The sequence below is a fragment of the Poecile atricapillus genome, chromosome Z (assembly GCF_030490865.1).
Source record: "Poecile atricapillus isolate bPoeAtr1 chromosome Z, bPoeAtr1.hap1, whole genome shotgun sequence".
NCBI lineage: Eukaryota > Metazoa > Chordata > Aves > Passeriformes > Paridae > Poecile > Poecile atricapillus.
The window spans coordinates 34,902,314-34,908,552 of record NC_081289.1 but is presented as its reverse complement, the minus strand read 5'-3'; positions in this window follow the sequence as shown (position 1 = coordinate 34,908,552).

Genomic DNA, 6,239 nt, shown 5'->3' with positions numbered 1-6,239 from the left:
TTGAGTGGAAAAAAAGAGATATATCTTGTAATTTTTACTGTATGTGGCCTATCTTTAATAACTAATTTCATAAATCTTAGTGTTGAAATCTTTCTTTTAATTTTTTTCTTTTATTTTCTTAACATCTGTATAACTTTGCTATTAAATAAAACAACTTGCTGCTCTAAAATACATTATCTCCACAAAAAATGTCAAGCAAAATAGATTTTATAGGGAAGGATATGTGGGGAAAAAACACCCCAAAAAAAGTCTTTTTTAATGGCCAGGTGAAGGTCTCATAGAACCAGCTCCTCATGACCATTCCTGCCTGCTGGGCAGGAGCAGACGGCAGCGTGGGGCAGTGCCTCTGGCATTGCTGAATAGTTAAAATACTGATGGATGCACATTTGGCAAAGACACTGCATTGAGCACTTTTCTTCTTCTGGCTGCACTGGTGGGTCTGTAACTTTAAGCAAAATGAGGAGAGGGGAACACCACAAAAGCTGGCTGGTGGTAAGGTTTAAACCACTCCAGCTGTCAGTGAGTCGCAGGCCTGTGGTGCTATAATGCATGCCCAAGCAGTCATCTAGGTGATGTAGCATGCCATGTTTGGTTCCAGTGCCAAATCTCAGCAGGAGCACACACCTCTCTAATTTAAACAGCTGCAAAAATGTTTGCTGGGTTAGTAATTTGTCCCAGATTTAAAACCACATAGACGGCTAGAGGGTACTTTGACACCACACAGTGTAGCTCAAGCAGAAAGCAAGCTGGTTACATGAGAAAAGATTTATAGCTGAAGTGGAATAGCGAAGAAGTACAAAATTATTAGAAAATTTCCAGTTAAGTGCAGTGAGCACTTCAGATCACATATCCACAGAGGCACATGAAATGGAAGAAATGTCACAGTCAAAAGGCAGGGCAGCAGAAGAAAGCGTTCTTTAGCTTTCCTTGTAGTGAACTTTAAATAGCTAAGACAGTCTCTAACTCTCTCTCATGCTCCCCTCTCTACCAGAAACCTATTGCTTACAGTACTTTTTCATTTATTTGTGTTTTCACTGCATGAGCATGTGCCTGCAGTGAGCAAGTGAGTAGTCAAATCTGGATATGAAGAATGTGATGACAGAAATAGATGATGAAGAATGTAACCAGGTTTTTTCCCCTTTCACTCTTCAAGAAAGCTGTGTTTATGAAGAATAATAAATAAAAGCAAATATTAGCCAAAAATTATCAAAACAATGAGAAACGTGAACCAGATTTTTACAATATTTTTTTCTTTAGGACAGAAAGATAGATGTTCAATCTTTAATAAGCATAAAAAGGTGAATGTTGATTAACTAAATGCATTCAAACCTAGTAGGATCTGACCATGAAGCAGAACTGAAAAAATGTGAATCCATGCTGCTGGCAGAGCAAATGAAAGTGTGGGAAAGGGAATTTTTCCAATCATATGGTTTTAGATGGGATTTTTTTTAATCACAGAGTCCTGAAACAAAGATATTCTATGTTTCTTTAGAACAGATAAATGCTTAAATATACTTTAATGAATTAGATACCTTTTATAAAATATGATATTATGAAAACAGTTGATTTCAGTTTCATACCAGATTAAACATGACTCCTATTCCCTTGTTCTATAATGCTTATGCTAAAGCTATTAAAAAAAAACCAAAAACATATTTCTTCAGTTTAAAACAGAAAAAAATGAGCTTTCAAAAAAACCAAAACAAGAAAAAAATGTTATCAATAGTCTGTGGACAAGGTAAATATATTAATTATAATCAATATTCAAGAAAAGTAACATCTGTTTACAAAACAACTTGGCAAGTGATATAACCCAAGGAATTATATTCTATGGAATTGGCTTAGTATCAAAAGAATGAGAGATTAACCATACAAAAGTTAATATCCAAATTATTTCTGGCACACTGGTTTCTCTCTAAAGCCAGAAAGCTTAAAGTCTTTAGTACAGAAGACAGCCGTAGATGTGGGGGTTTGTGGGGGTTTTTATTAATACACTTGTGTATGCACATGCCACACTTACTTACCTAAAAAGCCTTACCTGAGCTTTTTCTTTTTTTGTTTTTATTTGAGGAGCAGTTATCATAAATATGCTTGAGTAAACATATTTTCTACTTTGAGTGAACATATTGCATATCACACTTTGAGTGTTTAAAAAACTAAACATGGACCTCTGTAAAAATTTACTGGCTGTGTTGTGTCATTTATTCCCCAAATTTTAAGGATTTCTGCATAAACTAAAACTACGACTATCCCTCTCCAAAAAACTATGAGTGTACAGGTGGGAGAGTTGATGAGAGAATTGAGGTATTGGGAAGAAGTAGGACCTCATGTTGATTTATATACAATTTTGAGTGAAAGAAGAGAGGAAACATAGGGAAGAAATTGCATCTTTGAAAGGTAGCAGACAACCACTAGAGAGAGGACCTATGTGGATTTTTTACTTCCCCTTCCTTGAAAGTTGCTATTCAGCTCTGTGGAAGAGAGAAACCTGGCTCATTTTGCAAATGCAAAGCCAGACCACTGCCAGGAACCATTTGTAGGAGTGATTAATACAACCTGCTTGCTTTACAGGATTTCCATGGAGGTAAAATGGTATGCGGATAATTTTGACACAATCAGATAGTGCACTCTTAGTGTTATATGGCAAAAAACCAAAAAGAATTAGTATGTCTCTTTTAAAAGAGTGTCTCATTAGAGCATTCTTATTGTCTTCTCAGCAGACGTGGCATTTAAGTGTAGTGAGCAATGGCCAAAAGCAGGAAGTAATTCTGAGAAATAAATGGAAGTAACCAACTCAGTTTCCTGAATGGGGGTGAAAGTGGTTTGGCAATATTCACCCAAGATAATGTTCATTTATGAAGTATTGAAATTAAAGAGAGAAGAAGGGAATGGCTGTGTGTGCAGGTGAAATTGTAACATGAAAATAGAATATATTCTAAAGTTATAAATTAACTGAAATATCCCAGGTGGCATGAGCACGCAGGAAGGGACTTTCAGTAGCAGCAGAGGCTGGTGTAAGGGTTTAACTTACACCTTTAGATCTCTGCTCTTAGTGGTGCATGGTATACTAAAGAAAAAAAGACAGAATACTTTAAATTGTTGCTCCAAAGTTCAGTCTGGCAAAAGTAAAACCAACATTAATGGCTAAATAGCAATAAAGAAGGAAGACAGATCTTTAACTGTCTGAACAGAGGAAATGAACATCAGCTTTTGATGTTCAGCTTTACTTGTTAAATGTGAAATTCTCACATAAGCCCGGCAAAGGGCTGGAAAAGAGTTTAATCAGCAATATAATCCTACTTAAAGTACTTTCAAGTTCTACATGGAATTTTAAGAGCCTTTTTACAACTATCAGAGCAAAGTGGAATTTTATTCAAGAAGAGTAGTAGGTAGCATGACAGCTGAAAAACATCTAGAAATGTGGCTGAAAATTAGTCTAATATCTGCCCGGATGCCAATCCAATTTCATGGCAATTTAACAGCAGACTACCATTATGGATATGGTATTGAAATAAATCTTTCTCTATACTTAATTTAATTGTTAAACTAATATGCAGTAAATAATTCTTTGGATTGAGGTGGAGATACATATTCCCTTTTTTAAAGCTCAACAAATTATTCTCATTGCAAGATAGTATTTATGAGGAAGACCCTGAACATTCCTTCTGGGAAGAATGGTATTGCTGATAGGAAATTATCTGTAAAAGTTACTATGTATCATGTAGTTTTATCTAGTTTTGTATATATTATATGTAATCATACGAAAATAGATCTCCTGTATCTCTGTTTTTCTAGGAGATGAATGTGCAGGACAAACCTCTTGTGTGGCCTCTCATCATCATGAAGAACTCAAGTAGCCATTCACATTGTCTATGGTTTTGATTACAAGGGTATTCAAAATTTTTGGATTGAGTGTATTTTCAATTCTAATTTAGAAGATTGCTTCAGACATAGTGTATTTCTGAATAAAAGTAAAGGTTCCTGGTTAACCTAGGAATGTTTGTTTTGGCTCTAATAGTTAGGGATAAAAGAAAGTTAATGAATTACAAATTAATGATCAAATGATCAAGTGGATACAGAGGAGAGCTACAAAGATGATCAGAGGGCTGGAGCACCTCTGCTATGAGTAAAGGCTCAGAGTTGGGGTTGTTCAGCTGCAGAAGAGAAGGCTCCATGGAGACCTTTTAGCACCTTCTTCTACTAAAGTGAGCCTACAGGAGAGCTGGAGAAGGACTTTACCAGGGCATGTAGTGGCAGGACAAGGGGGAATGGCTTGAAGTGGAAAGAAAGTAGGTTTAGAGTACATAATTGGGAAGAAATCTTTTACTGTGGTAACAAGGCACTGGAATAGGCTGCCCAGAGGAGTTGTGGATGCCCCTTCCCTGGAGGTGTTCAGAACTGGTCTGGATGTGGCTCTGTGCAATCTAGTCTAGTGGAAGACATCTCTGTTCATAGCAGAGGGGTTGGAACTAGATGATCTTTAAGGTCCTTTTAAACCCAAACCATTCTGTGATTCTATAAAAGGAAAAATAGAAGAATGATGACTTATTTAAAAAAAAAAAATGGAGCTTGACTAAATAAATAATTACCAGATCATTATTTTTGAAATGTGGAATATCAATATTAAAAAACAATTCCTTCATAAGTATTTATAATAATTTAAGATAAGCATGCATTTGCTTTTTTTTTTAAAGAGCTTATATTTTCCTTTTCAAGTTAAACATGTATGACAGTTTTAATCTATTTTATTGAAGATATGTATATAAAAACCCAGAGATTTAGGTGTATATTAAGGAACAAAGAAACAAAGACTTTCTTCGAGAAAAAGATGTTTTTCTGAATTATGTAGAAGCAGATATCAGAAGATTTAATTGACAATGTGCGTTACCTCTGTATTGGGTGTTCTGCCAAAGCTGGGCCTGAATTTATCCAGATTTCTGAGCAAGGAAAATCAATTGCATTGATATTTTGTGTAGATTTTAAAAATAATTTATCTTTCTGAAATACTCATGTTAGGTTTGTATGTACTCATCCAGAAGCTAGTTCACTCTTTGTCAGTGTAAGCAGTCTTGAAATTTAATTCTTGCCTTCCAGGTTTAACTAACCCCACTAAATGCAATCTAGTGATGAGCACAGTATTCGTGAGATTGATATTACAATGTTCATCTCTGTCACACTTGCTACTCATATATTTCTTAGTATGTCTACTGGGACAATCTAGGGAATTTCTTAGAGGAAAAAAGTCCACAGATTCTGTAACCTAAATGTATGCATATAGTATAAATCATATGCTATACAGCCTTCCTGTGTGACACACTAGAAGCCCAGAGCTAACATTGAAGACATATGGACTGGAGGAACTTTTCTGTTTATTGACTAAAGCCAGGAAAAATATGTTTATAGGAAATAACAAGTGGCAGTGGGAAGATGTCTACAATACTATCAGAAAATTTAAAAACTCCAAAATACCAAATAAAGCCCCAATTCAGAAACATATTAATTTCTCTTTGTATTAAGATTCTTCATTTTGTGTCTCTTCTATTGACTACAGATCATCCAGGACAGACTGGAGATTACATTCACCCCCAACTGTTTAACCCAGTACACTTTCCCTCTGTATCATGCATTAACCAGACATGTAGATATGGAAGGTATGACAGTCCTTGGAAACCAGGCTGTAGTATACAGCTATCTGCAAATTTCTTAGAGGGAGCTCTCCATATCATGAAAGAACAGAAGATGTTGAAGCTGAGATCTGTTAAAATGTCTCTCTAAGAAAACAGTGCTGCTCTTGAGGTACCTGGGTTTGATACTGACATTGGTACTCAAGCAGAAGGCTTGCTTGGTGTGAGGCAATTTGAACAAGTAAGGAGAGTAAATTGGTCCCTTAGGTAATATAGAATCCAAGTAGTGCTCATTTCAGTGTAAGGATCCAGGAAAAAGAACAAAGGATATTTGTTGAGACAGAGTAACAGATGCAATTATCTATTTTTTACATAATTGGCATGTCAGATTAATAATTTTATACATTCCCTTTTGACAAGAAGTTGCAATGACTAGCCACATTATTTTCTTACAGTGCTCAGAAGTAAACTGCCAGTTTCAGGACAGATCTCCTTGTCACAACTGCCTGGAAAAGAAACACATTACCAACTACAGTACAAACGCATACTACCATAAGATTTTAAATTTTTATGTGCATAAGGTGCAATCCAATTTCTTTTCACAACATAATGGTC